Source organism: Manacus candei, unplaced genomic scaffold (genome assembly GCF_025592945.1).
Source record: "Manacus candei isolate 608988 ecotype Guabito, Panama unplaced genomic scaffold, ASM2559294v1 h1tg000109l, whole genome shotgun sequence".
In the NCBI taxonomy this organism is placed as follows: Eukaryota; Metazoa; Chordata; class Aves; order Passeriformes; family Pipridae; genus Manacus; species Manacus candei.
In genome coordinates, this window is record NW_026138157.1 from 2,494,852 (window position 1) to 2,516,330 (window position 21,479).

Sequence of the window (21,479 nt, forward strand, 5' to 3'; positions counted from 1 at the left end):
TCAAATTTCTTGCAGTCTCTTCCACTTCTGTCTTGGCCCAAATTTGACTATTTTGTGTTCCACCAAGTTATTAATGACTTCAACTGTGCTGAGACCTTCTCAAGCATAATATTCTAATTTGAAAATGAACCACTGGCAGCCACTTTTTTTTCCACACAGTTGTACACTTATCCTATAGCAATAAAATCTAGATAATGTTCCATTAGTTTTCTTAGTGAAGAAATTGTTTTTGAGAGAATATTAGTAATTATAATATTTATTTACCTAAATTTATACTTTTTTTTTTCTTGAGTAAAATTATTCTAAAATATTTAAAAATTGTTCATCTCATTTTACTCATTTAGTTTCTAAGCATCTTCAGCTTCCTGGATCAATTTTTTTGCTTAGTGGTTAATTGAGTTCAGCTATAACACGGCTCCTTATCTGGTGAATAAAAATCCTACTTGGTGTTTGTTCTTTATACACTGACAAGCCAAGGGAACACTTAGTACAAAATGAAGAGTGTTACTTCTAATGGTACATGCCTGTCTGTCACAATATCTTTTCTATGCTCCTTCCATTAGCGCTATACAATTTTGTCTGGTTTACAATATTTTTTTAAATTGCATTTCCTTCATCTGATGTTTTTTGTTGCTTACTGTCTTTTCCTTCAAGTCTAGCATTTGAACTGCTTGTTTTTAAAATGGCCACTCTAGTTTGAAATGTTTAGATTTTCATATTTATCAGAATAGCCTCAGGATTTTCCTTGAATATGAGTGGGCTTGAAATATTTCTGCTTTTTTTAATTTTTTTTTTGTTTATCTACTTATTTATTTAGTTTAGTCACCTCTGATAAGATGGAGCTGATATTGTATCTCTCCACTACTATCAACAAAATTTCAGATTTTAGTAAAGTTCCCTATGAAAAGTGCAATATCAAAATATATTTAATATACAGAGGAGTATATATATTTTAATTCTCTTAAATATTACTTGCCCTGGTTCCATTTAAGCTTCTGGACAAAAAAATCATTGACTTCAATAGTGCTGGAGTATTTTCTAGTTTTGTAGACAGATACATCTGGTAATTTTTGTGGTGATTTTGTAGAGTAAGACATTACCATGTAAGGGTTTGAATAACAGGATATGACTGTTAATATAAATACAATAATGCACAGATAACTTGATGCATAGTATTTTTTTCAGCTCCTAATTTTAGGTGTATGTGCCCATGGCAGGGGAATTGGAACTAAATGATCTTTAAGATCCCTTCCAACCCAAACCATTCTGTGATTCTATGACAAGATATTGTATAAAATGAAAGTTGGTCAGATAGTTGAAAGTAACTTGTGTTACGTTAAAAATCATTAATCAGGTTAGTCTCAGTATCAATATCAGGGTGCTTCTCCCAGCAATATATTATTATTTAATTTTAATTGCATTGTGGTTTCTAATTCTTTAAAACACATTCTCTTCATTTTGTGAGGCTTGTTTCTCAGTTGTGTAAGCTAGAGATTTAGTTATGCCATTTTAAATAAAATTTTCTATTCTTTAGTAACTACAGGACTCTTAAGAGCTGGAGATTGAAGAAAAACACAAAATCTTTGCAAATCATATCATGGTTATAATAGTTTCTTCAATTATTGTCTTATTGTCAAGTTCCTGGTAGGAAAGACTTGCATTTTCTGAAATTAATATCTGTTTGGTCTTTGTGTTTTACTTTTGTGTCTGCAACTCAGTTTTTATTTGATTTTGAACAGTCCCTACATCCCTTGAATATAAAAAAGTCTAGGCAAAATTAAACAAACCAAATTTGTTATAACATGCACAAATAATAAGGACTCACTCCAGTTTAAAATATTATAAATCTTTAATGATGTCTCATGGTTTGAAAAATTCATCTTATTTCTATATTCACTATTTATTGAGTTGGTTGAAATTGATGTTTTCCAGCAAAAGAGTATTGTATAAGCTCTGCTGCAGGTCATCTGTACTCATGAACCTGATTCACTAGATGTATTTGAATGGTATAAAAGAATTCAAAGAGTTAGTATTAAAAGTTTCTTTATGTCATAGTTTCTAAAGTCACTGAGTCTCAGACTTCAATCCAAATTAGAGACTCCTACTCTCTTGCAACATTTCATTTTAGTTTTCAAAAACATTGTGCCTACAATATTTGACTCTCTAATAAATATCTTCTTCAAAAATTTATTATGCCCTTTTCTGTCCAGAATAACCTATTACTTCAATAGTGTCATATCACTTATATCATTTTTTAAAGCTACCTTATTTGTTTTAAAATATGTTGTTAGGTTAAGTGGTCTCTTCAGACTACATTTATTTTCTTTGATATGTGACATTATCCTTATGGTAGCCTCTGTGCTGAGGTCCCATGTTTGACTAAGTGATTTTGCTGAAACTGGAAGCTAAGATGAGCCAAGATTTCTTCTCAAACCATAATTCTAGCAAGTGAATCTGTTTGTGTGATATGTATTGGCAGAACAGAATGACTAATCTTGCAATGAATAATTTATTTGATAAATGTAGATTCTCACTTCACTACATTATAAGAGCAAGGCAGTTATTTTAAATTATTCATTATTCAGATTAAACCAATTTTTATAATAAAAAAAATTGATTGGTAATGATAATTTCCCTGGGAATATTGACTCAGATAAATTTGAAACTGGAGTTTAATTGGTTAATTTCTGGTACACAGTAGAGACAGTTTCTGCTACAATATTCGTTAAACTTTTGGGTGCCTGGCACCATTGTTCATCATGAAGTTTTAAAATATGGTTTCTATGAATACTTGGGCATCAGTTCAGAAGCTCACTTATATATAGTATTTGTACCATATGATAGCTTGAGAGCCTGTGGAAAGCACATATAAACAGTATTTGAGCATATTCAAGGTGAATTTTTTTATAAGTATGTTTGAAGGGAAAGAGACAATTAATTTTATATTATTTTGGCTGAGCTTATAAATTATGTAATCTATAGCTTCATCTTGTTCCAATTCAGGTCTGCCCACTTCAGTGGAGGAAGGTTTGTACCAAGTGCAGAACTGGGTGACAATGTGGAAAGGTCTGCCACAGCTTTCTGCTCTACTGGCTGAACCTTTTGGCTCTGGTTCTCCCCGGTCTCAGTGTTTTGTGCTGCATCAATTATCCTGTGTGAGGCACCCCTGTAACAGGTCTGTGCTTCTCCTTGCACAGTCTAAAGCTTAAGGAGATTAGTTAAAAATCTCACCCTCCCTGAAACTGGGCAGCAGTTTACTGGAACTGCTAGGATTTTTCTCTCAGGATGACAAATAAAAATTAGATCTGTGCTTCCACCTTTTGCCTGTAGTTTACCAGAAGAAGGTGTGAAGATTTAAGGTCATGACAACATCTGCCTGCCCTGCCAGGAAGACAATGTGGTGTGAATTTTTGGCCTCGGGAATTTGTTTGTAGTAATTAGATTGCTGAGAGGGATTTTTGCTCCTGTGGTGTTTGCTTTCTGAAGTGAATGCTGTATGTAGCAGATAAAATCAAATGAACAAATGTTCTTAAAATAGGAATTGCTATCTGGAAAAGTTAAAAATGCAATTCACTCTTCAGCTATTCAAGCACAGGTCAAATGAGAAGCTATTCAGAACTTTGTGGGTAGAAGAGAGTAAGTGCAGGGTCTCTAAAATGTTATGTTAGAATAATATTCCTGAAGAAAAGAATTGATTTCCATCTAAACACACAATAGATGCTGCACATTTTCTTAGTATTAAAGAGAACATCAGGACTGCTTCCAACAAAAAAATAAGGTAATTTTGAGGGTCATTTTAGGTTTATTTAGCTTGAGGCGGACATACTGATGCCCAGTGAAAACTTCAATGTTAGTAAGGATAAATACTTAAACACATATCTAGGTAGCTATTTTAAGAATTTCATCTGAGTTCTTCAGACCTCACCACCCCTCTCATTATTGTTAGTATCCTGATGAAAATGTGTTTTCAATCTCTGGCATTCCAAGACTGTAATTAAGTAATTCTACCCTTGAACCTGAGTACAGATTAATTACTAACTGGACTTTGTTCCTCTTGAACAGAAAATATGAAAGTTTTTAACACAGAGAATATTTACTAATCTTGTGAGATTTTTTTTTTTGAAGAAAAATATTGTGTTTCTGAGGGGAAAAGCACTAACAATCTTTAACAAAGGACCAAATTTTCTGTACACTTGTATACCATGTGTCCCAAACAAGGTAATACCAGTCCTTATAATGTGTCAAGTGAAATGTCTGGTTACTATGAAGCAGAATATTTATTCCGAGAAGTGAAAGCATTAAAATGTGCATTATCAGACCAACCCAGACAGTCCCATTATAAGAAGACACTTGAAAAAATTGTTAACAGTCGGAAGAAAATTATTTAAAGAAAGACAATAAAAATATGCAATAAAGTAGACATACATACATCTCTTGATGGACTGTGTTATTAAATTCAGGGGCTTCTTTACCAGGAAGTTTAATAAATATAAGAGGTGGATAGATATCCATATTTTTATGGGTAGAACCAGACATATATATATGAGTACTTTTATTATAGTTATTTTTTTTTTAGTCGGGGTGCTTTAGTCATGTTACTTCAACATTAGGTGGAGCGATGTCATTGCAACTATGGCTTACTTGCAACATGAGGAACGTTGCTCCAGAATGTTACTGGCTCTGAGGATATGCTCTAGGTCCTCTTTAGCGCGCTTTGGTTTTTGAATATATATAAGTTATTATGGCCTGTGTGTATTATATGTCTGTTCCTTTGATCCAAAGTGTATCTGAGTCTGTCATAGGCTGTAGGTACCAAGTTTGGTTCACAAACTTTAATTTTAGAGCATTGCTTTGGTGGTAAGAATCCTTGGAGCAGTTTCTCATATCAGCAAAAACTGTGAATGCTCCGCAAATACTAAGGAACTCTGGAGATATAGACTAAAGATCTGAATTTTTCCACCTTTTTTTTTTTAGTGGGGTAAAATTAAATAAATTTTCTTTGTAATGACAAAACCCACTTTTCACTTGAATTTAAAAGACAGAAAATCCTTCCAACACAGAACATTTAGGAACTTATAAAGTCTTTCTTGAACACCTCTAAAGTTGGTACTTTAGACCAAAAGAATTATAGAACATCATAGGTTGGGGAAATCTAAAAAAACCCCCAAAACAGAAACAAAACAACAAGAACAAAAACAACAAAAAAAATTTTGGTACTACTAAAGGCTCTACATCCTAAAAGTTAAAACCATGAGAAAAAAAAAATCACATTAAGAAAGAATAGGAAGCAAGGGCTACATAATAAAGTAAGACTTATTGAATGAATTTTCTACTGATTTATGTCCACTAGAAGGGCTCTGCTTGTCCACCTTACACAACTGAGTTTGTGATAGAACTATTTTTGTGCATGGTTGTGTACCCAGAGCAATAATCCTTGGTTGTTACGACTAGAACTAACAGCAGAGTTCAGGGTCGTGGGAGATAGGAGAACAGTAGGAGTGTTTGTGGACACTATCATCAAATACTCGCAATAACCAAGGCCACAAGCCCATATACTGAACAGTTACTGCCAGGTAACGTTGAGTTACTGATAGCAAAATCTTGAAATGAATTTCTTGCTGCCATCTTGTGTCTAAAGGCTAAATGGCAAGGAAATTTCTAGAGTTCCAAATACTGATTTTACATTCAACATCAGATTATTCCTCTTACTCCTCTTAGTACCAAAGCATAGAGAGAGACCAGTCCTAATATGAAAGTTTTCAAGGTTGGCCCTTGAGAAGAATGGGAAAGTGTAATTTAGCTTGTGCAAGAGATTCCGTGAATTTTTGGTGAGAAATGCTCCATCGAGTGTCAGCTCAGGTGTTAAAAGTTGCTTTCCCTGAGTGTATTCCCAGCAGAACAGTATTATGAGGTGCCAGAAGAAATGTTTAACAATATTACTTCCATGATAGACAGGATGGAGCCTATGTTTGCAATATTGGTCTCCCTATTGATTATTTTCATGAACCCAGACAGTACACTTTCTAGCAGTGGTGCGTTGTGCTGCAGAAAGACTCCCTATATTAAAAATTTAATAGAACAACACTGTAGCCCACAATGGGATATTTTACAGGAGTATCCAAAAAACTCAGATAAAGATGACATTACCAGTTACACCATTTTTTTATTAATTCCCTTCATGATCCTTTCTTCATTCCACCTTTTTTTTGCTCATGAGCCTTTGCTTTCCTGTGATCCCATTCTTATATCCTGCAAGTCCCATACGATCTTTAACTCTTTGCCTTCTTAGCTGAGCTGGAGCTTTTGGCTGATGGGAAGGGCAGTTACTCTGTGCTTCTTTACAGGGAAGCAGTGCCATTTCCATTTTTTTGCTAGAAAACCAGCTATGTGAGACGAGCAGAAGTTGACTGCCTCTGTGGCAGTTCTTGTGGTAGGAGTACCTTGCAGCAACTGCTGACTTCACTGACCATGAGCCCACCCCGTACATCCGTTTACTGCAACAACTTTATTGCAAACAACTGAAGAGACTGTGACATCCATATTTACAATGTAATGAATGAAGACAGTGAGAGTAAGAAATTATTGAAGACAATGCAAAATCAGTTCACCTAAGTAAGCGAGCTGGTGGAAAGAGATTTCCAAAGCAGAGGAAAAGGATGATCTTGCATTGAGAACAACCACCCACTGTGTTCCTTGATCCATGCTAAACATCCAGTTCTTTAGCAAATGCTTGACTTTCTTTCCAAGCTGTACAAGTTTGTTTGCCAGTGGGGTATGGCCATGTCTTTTTGGGTAAATTTTTGAAGATCCACATTTACTATGCTATCTGCACACCCAAACATCCTCAGTCCTTATCTAATAGAGTCAGTACAATCTGAGAAACTGGTGCACATCTTACTATTCCCTGCCAAACAAGTAAACATTTTGAGGGTTCTTGGCTTGAGAAAAATGTTTGATGATATTAAAAGCAAAGACAGTCAATGGAACTGAAAGTTTTTGGCTTAAATCAGTGATGATCGAGGTCTGTTGACTTTAATGAATTTCTGTCTGCATAGATGAGAGCTGGAATTATATAAGTACAGAAAATATCCCTTCATTCTGTAGGCTCTGGAAATATTGTTGGCGTAAACCACTGGAACAAACTACCCAGAAAAGAAGCGAATTCTCTCTCTCTTGACATTTCTAAATAAGACTAAATGCCTTTATGGAAGATATATTTTGTTCAAACAGAAATTATACGGCTCAGTGCAAAAGTACCTGGATGAAACCCTGTGGCCTCTGTTATACAATCAGATGTCTTTTGGACCTCAAAATCTAGTGATATATAGTGATTTCTTTGTCTTACTTTTTGCAGTCTCATGTTGTTGGTTATATTTACTGCTTTTTAACCAAGTCTGTAGACTTTTGAGGAGCCAAAACCCTTTCTGGAAAATTGCCGGCAGAGGAACTGTAGAGAAGCTTGAGGGCAAGTAAGTGCTTGAGGGCTAGCATGCCACTGACTGTAATGCTGAATAGTTATTGGCATAATAAAACACTGAAATGAGAAGTCATTCTTAAAAGAATGTGGAAATCACTGTAACACACTTAAGACACACATATGTGAAATATATATATATATGAAATATATGTGAAATGGCAGACAACGTTCACTAGACATGGACCATTATTAGAGTTCAGTGCTAACATGGTTTGAGGTGACTTTCAAGTTCTAATTCTCAAAAGCTTTTTTTTTTTTTTTTTTTGCAGCTTCAGTCTCACATGGCAGGATCAGGTAATATTAATATTTGATTCTGAATTTATAGTTTATCCTTACAGCACCAAACTCTGGACATTCACATATTTTTGGAAATGAAAGCTTAGCTGCTTGCACAGAAGAAAACAATCTCCTGAAAGAAATGTCTGGACTTAACATCCATCCTCAAGCTGGATCAGTTTAGCATTGGCAAGTGTCCATTGGTAATCAATCTTCTGACAAAAGCAGTGATAAAGTGACTGCTTTCCTCGAGTTAAATAACTCAAACCAAGACTTGGGGTCAGTCTTTGGTGCAGATGTATCAATCTGTAAATCGAGTTGGCTACATTTCTACAAGGAGTTATTTTGACAAATATACATTTGTCTGCAGATCTAAATAGAGTCTGAGGGGAAGGGAAGGAGAGACTCTGCATTTCAGCTGACCTTAAGAAAAGAATTTATGTCACATGGGATACAGATAACTTAAATGCTCCAGAAATGCCCAATGCCCTCACTATGGATGCACTTTCTGATGGAAGATTGTCATTGAGTACAAATAGAGACAGCTGGATGTCCTAGACCATGTATTCTTCACTGATATAATTTCAGGATAGTGAGGTAAACACTTTGCTAATGTAATGCTTTGACATGTCCTCTTTTATAAGAGAGTGCAAAATCCTAAACTTTTGTAACGAACTGCAGGACCTGTTATTGTTAGATTTTAATGTATCTCAGAAAAAACCCTCAATGACCTAGGAGGAACCGTAATATGCTGCACAACAGTTTTTTAAAAGCAGTACTTAATGTAAACGATTTCCATACAAACTCAAATCCATGAGAACTGACAAGGTTTTTAGTGACATTATGACTGGCATATAATAGCAATAATAGTAGTTTCTGTATCCTAATGTATGCTGTATGTGTTTTAATTTCCTGGTACTATTTTTCTCAACAAAATCTGGAACATATTTCTTCATTTCAAATATGCCTCTTTGAAACATCTTCAATTTCTGCAAGTTCATTTTTATTATTTACAGAAAATTTACTTAGAAAGAAGTATGGACTGAAAAGTTTAGGATTTGCTTGTACTAGAGAGGAATTTTTTGTTGCAGATTCCAGCTTGAATCCAGGCCAGGCCAGTAGCAGAAATATTTTAGAGCTGGTAAAAAAGGTGTCAGATGTGCTGATAAGAAATTGGACACATTGGATCATGGAACCACGATCACCCTCCAGTATATTTTCTAATCCCCTGTTACTGATCTGAGCCAGGGCCACTTGACAACATCCCGGTATCTGGTTCCTACTCATGATGGACTGTTTCTGATATCTAGGTTGTACTCAGTAAGCTGGTAATCACTCTTCTTTCTGCTGGTATCTGCCTGATATCACAATTTGCAACCTTCTTAGTAGTCTTATTTCTATTCCCTGTATAAGCAGAATCTCAATAATTTGCTTCTGTATTTCCATTCTGGATTCCTTTGATTTCTTTCATTATTTCTCTTTTCCTTCTTGGATAAGATATAGTATTCTCTAATTTATAAAGATGCTGATTTCTTTGACATGTCCAAGGCAGGCAGGAGTGAGAAAACCCTTGCAGGGTATCCAGCCTGCTAGGAGATGATGGACTGATCCATCTTTGCTATTGGGAGCTGCTGTGGAATTTGACTTCTGAGATCTTCTTGCCCAGCCAAGCCTCCAGCAAGGATAAGTGTCCCCATCTTACCTGCCTAAAGTTTTTTCTCTCTCTTCCCTTACCTGGGCAGGTGGCTCTGTTTGGGGTATGTATGTGCATTAGTGACATAAATATTAATTAATATGTAGTGTGGTGTTACTCAGTGGTGTATTCAAGGAGTGCATAAGGATCACTCATATGTCAGTCCTTCCGCAGCAGTGCAGAAAGTCCCATATTATTATTCATATAATGGACCTCGTGCTTACACAACTTGCAAAACGGTTCTTTAACAGAAGTGATTCTCAAATATAATTTTGAAGTCCTTGTCTCCTAATGGGGTAGATTTCCTTTGAGACTTCCCCTTAAAGACAAATCCTTTGCTTTGTCAATGCGACAAACCCATTTTGTAATATGTGTCACTGGAAATAAACATTGTGTATTTTATTGGTGTTTCTACACATTGAACTGCACGGGGGGGGTGTCGGATATTGAAAATACAAGGCAATAATTGACAAAGAAACATACAGCATTTGTTTGGTGTCCAGCCAAGGATTTACAATGCTTTTAAAATAGTAACGTACATAGCAAATATTTGATGTGCCAAACCACAGAAGATGGTTGACGGTTATGGAGTGGAAGAGACTCTGTAAGTAGTCCCTGTAGTGTATTTACTATACTGTACATTTTGCACATGCTATTTATTATATTGCTTGTAATATGTTTGTAGTCCTTTTTTTCCCATAGTATATTATCATGACCAGAGACCCAGTGGGACAGTTTTACTTATTGTGAAAGAGGAGTTGGGCTTCTTGCTGTCTCCTTCTTTCATAAAATCATTTTCAGGAATGGTCAACTCAGAAGCATTTTATTACCTTATAGAAGATTGTTCTAGAAGAAAAATTATATGTAACAACACTAAGAAAAACCAAAACAGCCCAAATAGAAAATCATCAGTAACACCCCAAACACAAAGAGAATTGTACTCAACAGGGAAAACTGATGTTCTAAACATTTCTTATTCTCTATTAATTTGCTTCCTTATTTCTGTATTCATTTCTTGCCCCCCCCAAACCTCTCCCATCCCTACATTTCCTTTGTATTGACTTTTCTTATCCTGACATGTCTTCAGGTCAGTCTTCTGCTGTGATGAGGCATGATCTGGCTAGCTGCAGCATTGTCAACTCGCCATGAGCAATGCAATTGCACCAAGCTAGAGCTCAGCTTATGCTAACACTCTGCAGATGGGAATGCAACTTCTGTGCTCCTGCTAATGCTTAAACTGGATGCTACATCTCTATAGTGTGAAAACATCTGAAGGCTTCCATTAGGGCTGCCAGTCTGCTTTGTTGTCCAACTCTGTCAGATCCCTGGGACAAGAGTTGAATTACCATTTGTTTCGTCTGTGGCCAGGCACCTTGGAGCAAGGCTGAGTTTTTGCCATATAAATCAGATCCTCCATCTAAAAACTGTCTGTAAGAAATCTTCAAATTTGCATTTTTTTTTCCTGTAACTTAGACTGGTTGATCCCTCATGTTCTGTTCTGGTTTCATGTGCACTTGTAGACCTCAGAAAATTAATTGAATTCAGTTATAGGGGAGCTTAATGTGTTTTTAATCTTAGCCTCAAAACCAATTAAAACAAAAAAAGAAGTCTGTCTGGTGATGCCTGATTTGAATTATTACAGAGATGTCTAAGGTCTAAATGTGGATTGGATTTCAGTACAAAAAGAACCTATAGAACTGAGACTTCTGTTCAAGTTCTTGAACAGCTACTTACCTTTAAGCTTGTGAGTGTCCCATTTGAAGGTGGGACCCTCACTTGCTTAGTGTTAAATATATGTGTAAGAGCTTGTCAACCTGAAATCTGCAACTCTCTTCTCATCTACGATTTACCGTATGTGTTTGCTAAGCAACTTTAAACAATGTACCTTTATTCTGTTTACATCAGTTATGGATCCATTTCCCTGTGTTTGTGGAAATCCGCATTTGGCATTTTCAGGGATGTCTGAGCCAAGTTCAAACCTCAGTATTTGGATATGGGCTGATGGTAGACACATGTCTTGTCAGTTCCACAGTTTTGTTATTTTTTAAATGTATTTGATTACATGCTGGGCTTATATAATGAAAACAAAGCTTTCATTAATATGATTTGGGAGGGACTGTGGTTGAAGACTGGGAAGAGAAAAGGATCCTGGGGAGGGAGACAGGAAAGGTTGAAGGAAGACAAACAACCAATGGTGCTACAGCAAGTGAGGGTAAAAAGTCTGGAAGTAGCATTTTAGAGATGATGGTTAAGAGTTGGGTCCCTGCCAGCTCCTTTGGAGAAGTGAAGACATGGAGTGACGATGCAGTCATTTTCCTGAGTCTGGGCTGCAGGTACCTTTCTCCCTGTGCATGAGACACCCTGAGCAAGAGGCTTTTGGAGCCTGACAGTCCTGGAGTTTAACCTTATAGAGGCTCTTTCTCCCTCATGCTTGCAGCTTCCCAGGTGGTTGGAAGAGGATACCTGGTCCCTGCTGTAGTTGGGGTCCTCTGGATTTCAGGGAGAGAGAATAAAGGAGTTAGAAGGATCAAACTACATGGAAAGTGGTAGTACCTTTAGGACTGCACTTTAAATTAAATTGAAATTATTTCATTTTGATATTAAGTTTTTTATAGATTTTATATCATCATGGGACCTGATCAATGCAAAAGCCTATGTGTACTTCTCTTTGCTAAGGATGTATTTCACAAATCAGGACTGAAACACTGAGTAATTATGATGCCTGGATCTCAGTCAGACAGTCTTGGACAGAGTGGCTGACCAGTTACATCTGTTCTGTGCCTTCTCCACAGGACCTCTTCTCAGGTTAGGAGCACTGAGGAACTTACCAAAATGGAGATTATTTATTGTGATATGCAGAGCATGAAAGGAAAGTAGGCTGAAGTTTGCCTGAGCCTGAAAAGACAGAGAAACTAAATTGTAGGTAAAATATCTCTCTCTGAAGATGAAGGGCAAGATTCTCAATTGATGTACATCTCTGCAACTTGGCATCAGCGAAGCTATGTTGATTTACACCAGCTGAAAAATCTGGAAAGGAACAATGCACTTTTTGTTTAATTTTTATGTGATCCTCAGATCATCCGTCATATTCAGTTGGAGAGGAATAACATTTGGTAGATGTTTAGTCTTGATATTTTTTCCTGAAATGGGAAGTGAATTGAATGATGACAGAATAAGGCATTTTTATTATTGGAGTTAGCTGAACTGCCTGAAAAAAAATTAAATTAAAAAAAAATTTGTCAAATAATATATTTGACATCATAGCAAAATATAGTCAAATGCATTATTTCTTATAAGAATTGGTAATAGAAATTTAGAAAAGTCAGTTGTGCTGGACATGACTAGATTTACAAAGAGTTGGTTGTAGGAAACTATCTGGCTAATCCATCTTTTTCATGGTATACATTGCCTAGCCTCTACCTGTTGCACCTTTATAATCCACTAGCATCACTCAGTGCTGAATGTCATCAGAAGGTCCATAGTCCAAGTTGAGCACAAAAGGTAATAGTGAATGGGGTAACATCAGACTGGTGACCTGTCACTAGTGGAGTTCCACACTTCATCTTGGGCTTCATCTTGGGCCCTGTGCTCTGCAACATCTTCATAAATGACTTGGATGCAGGAGTGGAAGGGATACTAAGCAAGTTTGCAGATCACAGAAAGCTGTTGATTCCCTAGAAGGAAGGGAGACCCTGCAGCGAGACCTCAACAAATTAGAGGACAGGGCAGTCACCAACCAAATGAAGTTCAACAATGGAAAGTGCCGGATTCTGCACCTGGGATGGGGCAACCCTGGGTGTTTGTACAGACTGGGAAATGAGACACTGGAAGAGCAGTGCCATGGAAAAGTACCTGAGGGTCCTGGTCGATGTCAAGTTGAACATGAGTCAGCAGTGCCCTGGCAGCCAGGAGGGTCAACCATGTCCTGGGGGGCATCAGGCAAAGCATCACCAGCTGGTCGAGGGAGGGGATTGTCCTGCTCTGCTCTGCACTGGGGTGGCCTCACCTTGAATATTGTGGCAGTTTTGGGCACTGCAATGTAAGAAAGATATTCAGCTATAAGAGTGTCCAAAGGAAGGCAATGAAGGTGGTGAAGGGCCTTGAGGGGAAGCTGTGTGAGAAATGGCTGAGGTCAGTTGGTCTGTTCAGCCTGGAGGAGACTGAGGGGAGACCTCATTGCAGTTAAAGCTTCCTCATGAGGGGAAGAGGAGGGGCAGGCACTGATCTCTTCTCTGTGATGACCAGTGGCAGGACCCAAGGAAATGGCCTGAAGTTGTGTCAGGAGCGGTTTAGGTTGGATATGAGAAAAAGGTTCTTCAACCAGAGAGTGGTTGGATGCTGGAAGAGGCTCCCCAGGGAATTGGTCACAGCACCAAGCCTGACGAAGTTCAAGAAGTGTTTGGATGATACTCTCAGGCACATGGTATGACTCTTGGGGATGGTCCTTTGCAGGGCCAGGAGTTGGACTTGATAATCCTTGTGGGTCCTTTCCAACTTGGCACATTCTGTGATTCTGTGATTATCAGTTCTGTTTTAGGAACTGAAATGGAATTTGGATTGCTGTCTGCCTCTATCTGCTGAGCCTATTTTGCTGCAGTGAATGAAATCATGTGGCCATACTGCTGTGTACCCTTTACAGGTGGCTTGCCCTGAAGAGAGGGTGGTAGACTGGTGCCTTACTCAGAGACAGAGGCACTGTGCCAAAGCAAAAGAAATTATTTATGGACTAAGGTTCCTGCTCACCCAAAGGAACAAGTGATTATAAGCAGTTCCTTTCTTTTTCTGCCTAAACTTATTGTCAAAGGTGGAGGTATTGTCAAGGAAGAACAGGCAATGCCAAACTGCTGGCAGTCTCATATGCAGGCAATGTTAGACTGCAAATAGTACTGAAGACTTGGCAGATTTTATCCATCACTGCACATGCATCAGTTTTGGCACCAAGCTGGAAATGACTGGTGCCAGCAAAAGTTTTGGAGCAGGTCATTTCCCCTGTGGACCAAGGGATTGAATCTGAACTCTGGGACTTCCTATTTATGATTGTTCTGCTGCTGGGGAATACATATATTAAATTACCATTACTCCTGACAGTAGGTTACAGTCCAACATGAACTGCCTTTAAAAAACCTGTTTTTTCAAGGGTGCTCCAGTTTAATGACTGGGACAAATAGCTGGGCAGTCCAGGGAGCAGACCACCTTGCTACTCAGCCAGGCAGGTGGGGCAGGGCTATGGTGAACCAGCCACCAACCAGCCTCGACACCAGTTTCAAATAAGTTTACCCTGTGTGAGCACCAGGTTAACCCAGTGTGAACTGCAGCAGGAGAGGAAATGCCATGGAGCACAAATTCAAATCCCTTTTCTTCCAGCACAGGGAACTGATGGTAGAAGAATGAGATTTTCTGGCAAATTACTTTGTGAAAAAAATGTAAGAGAAATGTTTGTCTCTGGCTTCTGATGATAGGTGAGCAAAATTTGAGTGTACTCTTTATTTGAGCTGCAAACTGCACATGGAATGTGCATTTTCTCATGTGAATGTGGAAGGCAATTCAGTATTATGCCCTTAACCAAGAGAGGCAGTTCAGCTGAGTTGAAAGTGCGAGAGTTTCTTCACATAATATAGCAGCCCAAGTGAGTGAATATTATGTGGGTTGTTCTGGTGCACAGTAGTACACCAAATGTTGCTCACACGCTTTAGAGGTGGTCAGTTTGATTCAGTGGCTGCTCAACAGTGTTAGTGCTAGAGACATATATAACAATATCCTGTTCTTGAACACATAGTTTCTGAAAACATAAATCGCTGTGTGTGGTTACTGCACAACCAGACTCTGACTCACTGCTTCACAAAGCACTTTTAGTTGCTTGGGAAACATGATGATATGCACTATACAAACCCAGTAACCCTTCTGCTCCAACAAGGGTCTATGATCTCGGTGCTGTCAAGAAAACTTTGTTCCCTGTTATCCATGCCATACCCACTAGGAACTTCATGTGACAACCCAAACAGAATTCTATATCTCCAACCACTCTGAATCCATCCTTTTGGTGTTCCAGCTGATGGGGAGCTCTCAAGAGGTGTTAGCAGCATAGTACACAACTACTGCACAGTTTTCTTTCCATACAGCAGGGGGTAGTAAAATACTCAGAGACTACATATGCAAGCAAAGAGCAGCAAATAGCGGAGCAACTGAATGGAAAACAAACAAAATATCTATTTTTAAACTGAGCTAAATCCATATAATTTTCAATAGGGAACCTTTTTAGTCCTTGTAAAACAAGTTCCTTAAGTGTTTGAATGAGGTTATTTAAATGTGTAATGACTTGGCCTGTTAAAAAACCCAACATATTGATTGCTGCACTTGCAGGATGAAAGTATTAAACATTTTAATCATCCTGTGCATGTTTAGGATGCAAACAAAAGTGCTCATTGTGAACCTGCCAATTAAAGTAGCTGCCAATAGGGAAGGAGACGTGCCTGTGGCTTTCTTTGGGTTAGCTGAGGTCATGGCTACAACTAATGCAAAGGTTCTTAAAGGAGTTTGGCATATGAATGCCTGAAAATCTCAAGCAATACTCCACTCCTATTAAAAGTTTTGGAGCTGTTTAGGACTGACAACAATTCTTACAGAACAACATCAAGGCTTTATTTTTTTTCTTATTTTTTAAAAAATATGTAACATTATAGGAATACAAAGGACAGTCTGAGGTGTTAGTGCTAAGAACCCAATTACAGGACTGCTTTTGACTTCAGAGTACTGTACATGACCATGATCTAGTCCAACAGGCAGCTCATAAACCATTGAGGACACCCAAGGGAAGCTGATGGGAATAGTCATGTGCTTCTAGTCAAGGAGTGGTTTAGAACTTCACTGTTTCAGAGTTTTGAAGGAACAATTTAATTTCTATTAAGCCATTAAGCACATTAAGCATATTTCTATAGTACCGTTTAGCAGCATGTTTCAGTAACATCATGTTTTTCTTCCAAACAGTGAAAACAGAAAAAAACCCAGACTTTCCATTTTCTTAAAGATTTCATAGAAATGCATAACCTGTGAAATTGGTTCCTAGTCATGTTCTTCCTCCAACTCAGCCTGATAATACCTAAATCCCAGCTAACTTATTCCAGCGTATGTTAAGAGCCATCTGAATGACTAACACACAAGGTACACGGGCATAGAGAGCTGTGAAGAGCTGAGAGTCTGGCTCAGTGTTCCCTCTTGCAGGAGGAACCCTCTATCTAAATCCATGTATGACATGGAAGATACTTATTTTAAATTTCTGCAAATGTTTTAAAATTTACGTCTAAATGGTGTATTTCTGTCTCAGCTGATGGGGCTTCGTAGGAAGATCCTGAAGAAGATATAGAAGTCCTTTGGTGAGTGTATACTGAATTTGTGTTATATAATGATTTGAATTTTATCTGTAACTATTGCTAAAGATTCTGAAGTAAATTAAAAAAACAACATGTAAGCCAAACCCACTTTATTTTCTAGAATCTCCAGCTAGCACTCACAAATCCCTGCCAAATGTGTCACTTCTCTTAGCAACAGTTTAGATGGCTTTAACAAGTATTTTTAACCTGTAAAAGAAAGCCACAGAGCTCACTTCTGAAATCTGAAGTTCTGTTCAGATACCTAAGGGCTGGATTCAGTGATAAATTACTTCCCTTCCTGACAAGACCATGGAAGCTTTTCTTGCAAGGCATACTTAGTAATTCAGTAAAAGTGGTTTGGATGGATTTTTGTCTTTCCAGTTGAGCCTGGCTTTACTTTTTTTCTAGTATTATAAATTATTGAACGTGTAATGAAATACTTATTGGGAAAATACTTATTGGGAAAAATGTTAATTCTATAGAGAAAGAGGCTGATTCAAAGATAACATTATGTATTATATTATATTTCTCTGTAATTTATCCACATTTTACAGTTAAATTGTCGCCTGAATTATCTTGGAGAAATTGTTAGATGGCATGTTGGTAGCTATGGTTTTAACAAGAAATGTCCAAAATTTCACTTGCAGTTTTGCCTGCAGATAATGTGTAGTGCGGTCTTTAGTGCTCTTTTAAATCCCTTTAAAAACAGATATTTCTGGAATGACAGATGCTAGCAGTGGAGATAGTTAGTTGGCATTAGCCAGTCAAAAACTGACCAGTCCTTTGCAGCAAGCTTGTCAGCAGTTTCTGTCATCACCGTGGGTTATATAAGGCAGAACGATGTGGCAACATCTGAATCTGGTTGTATGTGTGCCAGAACCACAAATATGTTGCTGAATATAATGTACATTTCTCCCATCTAATGAGCAAAAGCACAGATGATACACAGAGGTTCTCACATCCCACTCTATCTCTCATTCCCATCTTCAGATTGCCTACTGAATGCTCCAAGTGTAAACTAACCTCTGAATTTGATATACCAGATACTGCTATCTCATTCAAACCACGTCTTTGCAAGGCATGCTAATACTTAACAATAACAGTCCAATAAAATCTTTACTGTCGACATTTATTTAGTCAGGTGGGTCAGGCAGACCTGCAATGAAATCACACTGCTAGTGTCCTCTTCTAAGCCTTCTACAGCATCCTGTCTTCTTCCAGGTTCTCTTTTTGGTGGTGAGTTTCATGGGGTAAGCATTATCTTTATTTAATGCTTGTTCAGTGCTAAACACTGTTTCACTCTTCTAAGGCTAGTCTTGAAACCAACCTTAAACTTCAAACAATGTACTTATAATAAGAGCTTTACCTGACCCAGTGCCTTAAGATTGTTCTTCAACTTCTCTTTAAACTTTTGAAAGAGTTGCTTTAATAACCACTGTGGTTAAATTCACCAGTTCTTGAACTTTAGTCTGGATTACTGATTTTCAATGTGTAGTTTTGGATTAAAATTTGAAAATAAGTTTTGAAAAGGTCATTTTATAATGAAATACTTGTCTGGCCATCAAGAAAGAAAGAGAGAATGGATAATGTTCAGTTGTTCTGGAGGGCTCTTGTGTATAGGTAACCTATAGGTTAGATTTAAAATCTGAAAAAAAATGAAAAAGGCTTGAGAACCTGTTTTTATGTCAGATCCACATGACTGGCAGGAATAAGAATGTTGATATCACTGGGGATGAATATCTTTAATTTTTCATTAGGAACTGATGAAATATAGGGTTAGGATATCAGAAAGGAAAGCTGTAGCAAGTCTGATTTTTGCTGGATTTATAAGGGTTCAGAAGGCAGCTAGTGTAGTCATAAGCAACTATTTTGTTTTCAGTATTCCTGGACACATCTTCCATTTAAGGAAGGCTTGGGATAAGGCTAGGAAACTGGGAAAAAACATGTCAGAGAGAGTACTATGGCGTAGGCAGGAGCATATGCTTCATATTAGGTATTCAAGTACAGATTCTTCCCTCTCTACAGTACATGTTAATTTTAGGGCTAGGACTAGAATCAGGTTTTCAGAAAAGAAGGTAAAAAGCCTTTTTATTCTTACATTCTGCAATACTGACAGAGATACGATGAAAGTTTGCATAATTGGGAACAAATGCCTTATAATTTTATTTACTATACAAATTAGCCATTTTGGTTTAAAAGAAAATTAGGCTTAGGTTTAGGGTGGCATTATGACCTAAAAGAGGGAATATTCATCAACCAAGCTCACTGTTGGATTGTTTAGAGTCAACAAATATTAGAAAGAATGTTGTTTTCTAATGAATCTCAATCAATTTTTCTTGATGAAATGGTCACTTGATTTGATTTCAGTTTTTTGGCTTAAAAGCAGGAGATAAGAAAAAAGTGCTCATTGCGCCTAGCTTGTCACTGGGTCTGGAATGGCTTCAGTGGTAGGAAGCAGGTTAGCATCATGAAAGGCAAATGGTGTTATTCTGGCACCTTATGAAGTTTGTTCACCTGAGTGGGAAGGGAATATTTAGAGACACCAGTGTATTCTGATGATACAGCTACTGTCTTTAATGCATTTTAGCTGCAAAAATTAGTTCACTGTCCATATATTAAGCAGGATTATGGCTGGGGTTTATCTTATGTTTGGGAAAGAAAAAGTTTGACCTGGAAGTTTGGGATGATGAATGCTATCAACAGCTGATGTTTCATGTTTACAGATTCCTGTAGAGATTAATTCTACAGTTACATTTCAGATTAGGTTAGAATTAATTTAAGTTTTGAGTGCAGGAAATAAGTCTTGAAGAAGTCAGTTCTATTGGATTCCTCATTTTCATCAGGTTTAAGAATACCTGTTTCACCAAATCCCATTAATTGTGTTAGGTTTCACTCTACATATTGGTTACCTGGTTATAATCATAACCTTGTGATTGTGTAAGGACTTGGGAACTAAAAAAGCACATTGTTTCCAAGAAGCTATTAGACTCCATAGTGCTGGTTTTTGATAGAATTGCTTAGAGAAGAAGTTGTTAATAATGAACGGCAATATATGATATTCACCCAAGGATTCTAGAGAAACTTGGAAGCTGGGTTACTGCAAAAAAATTGTTTTGGAGAACCAGTGTACTCAGGAATCAATACTGTGTGTTGGCACAGAATCAATATGGATTTTTAAAGGTGGATCATGCTTTACAAATCTAGTATCATTCTGGGCTGGAAGCACACATTGCCAACTCCTGTCCAGCTTCTCATCCACCAGCACCCACAAATCCTTCTCGTCAGGGCTGCTCTCGGTGTGTTTGTCCCCCAGCCTGTATTGATACCATGGGTTGACCTGACTCAGGTGCAGCACCTTGCACTTGGCCTTGTTGAACGTTGTGATCTTGGCATAGGCCCACTTCTCGAGCTTGTCCAGGTCCCTCTGAATGACATCCCATCCCTCACATGTCAATCACACCACATAGCTTGGTGGAGTCTACAGATTTTCTTAGAGTGCACTCGATTGCACTGCTGGAGATATTAAACAGCACTTTTAATATAAACTAGATATAAACTAGTACAGACCACTGAGGGACATCCCTTGTCACTGATCTCCATCTGGACATTGAGCTTCCATCATGATATTGAGCTGTTGACCACTACCCTCTGGATATGGCTCTCCAACCAATTCCTCATCTACCAAAAAGTTCATCCATCAAATCCATCCCTCTCCCATTTAGAGAGAAGGAAACTGTGGGGGACCATGTCAAAGGCCTTACAAAAGTCCAGATAGATGACATCTGTCCCTTCCTTGTCCATTGATGTAGTCGTGCCATTGTAGAAGGCCACTAGGTTTGTCAGACTGGACTTGCCTTCGGTGAAGCCATGCTGGCTGCTTTGAATCACCTTCCTGTTCTCCACCTGCATTAGCATAGCTTTTGGGAGGATCTGTTCCAGGAGCTTCCTAGGCACAGTAAGGTTTTACTGTGAAGAATTATAGAAAGGAGTAGGATATGTTTTACTGTGAAGAATTATAGAAAGGAGTAGGATATGTAAACCCATGAAGTGGCAATTTTAAAATAGGGAAAAAAGGTACTTTTACCTCACATTCCACTGTTAAGCTGTCAAAGTTCTTGTCACAAGATGCTATGGACAGGAAAAACTCTCAGGTGTGAAAAGTCCTTGGATGAAAAGAAGAAACCATTGAGAACTATTAAAGATAGAATTGCTGCACCTTGTTCAGGAATTGCTCAACCATAAATCCCTGGAGGCTGAAAAATATTCTGGGGAATTAGTGCTGTATAATAAACCATTCTCACACTCTTCCCTGGGACCCATTTAGGACACCATCAGGATTGGCTGCTGGGGGAATTGGAAGCTTGATCTGATCAAATATAGTATGGAAGGGTCTCTATAAATTCATCTTTTAAAAAAAAGAACAAAATATTTGGCATATCTGAATATGCATATGTGTTATTTGAATTTTCCAAATACTGCTATTATCAGTGCAAAACACTTGCTATACTTGCCATATTTCTATATAATTAAAAAGAGAAGACAATTGCTCTACCGAGATTAATTTGGTTCCCTACACTCTGAGAACCTTTCCATATCACTTTATTTGGAATCAAATAAATGGTGTATTTTTTTTTCCTTTTGCATAACTGTCCTCTTTCCCAAAGTC

At 37.7% G+C, this 21,479-nt stretch overlaps 1 long non-coding RNA gene across 2 annotated transcripts in view; it reads left to right on the forward strand.

Moving 5' to 3' along the window:
• The window catches only part of LOC127461628 (uncharacterized), a 151,369-nt gene that overhangs the window by 45,713 nt on the left and 84,177 nt on the right, over nt 1-21,479 (forward strand). Inside the window, exon 4 of one of the 2 annotated variants that reach the window (XR_007900188.1) lies at nt 16,768-16,914. This is a non-coding gene — a long non-coding RNA (uncharacterized LOC127461628). Of the gene's footprint in view, nt 1-16,767; nt 16,915-21,479 lie in introns of those variants that run through there. The other variant, XR_007900187.1, reaches the window with a different exon arrangement.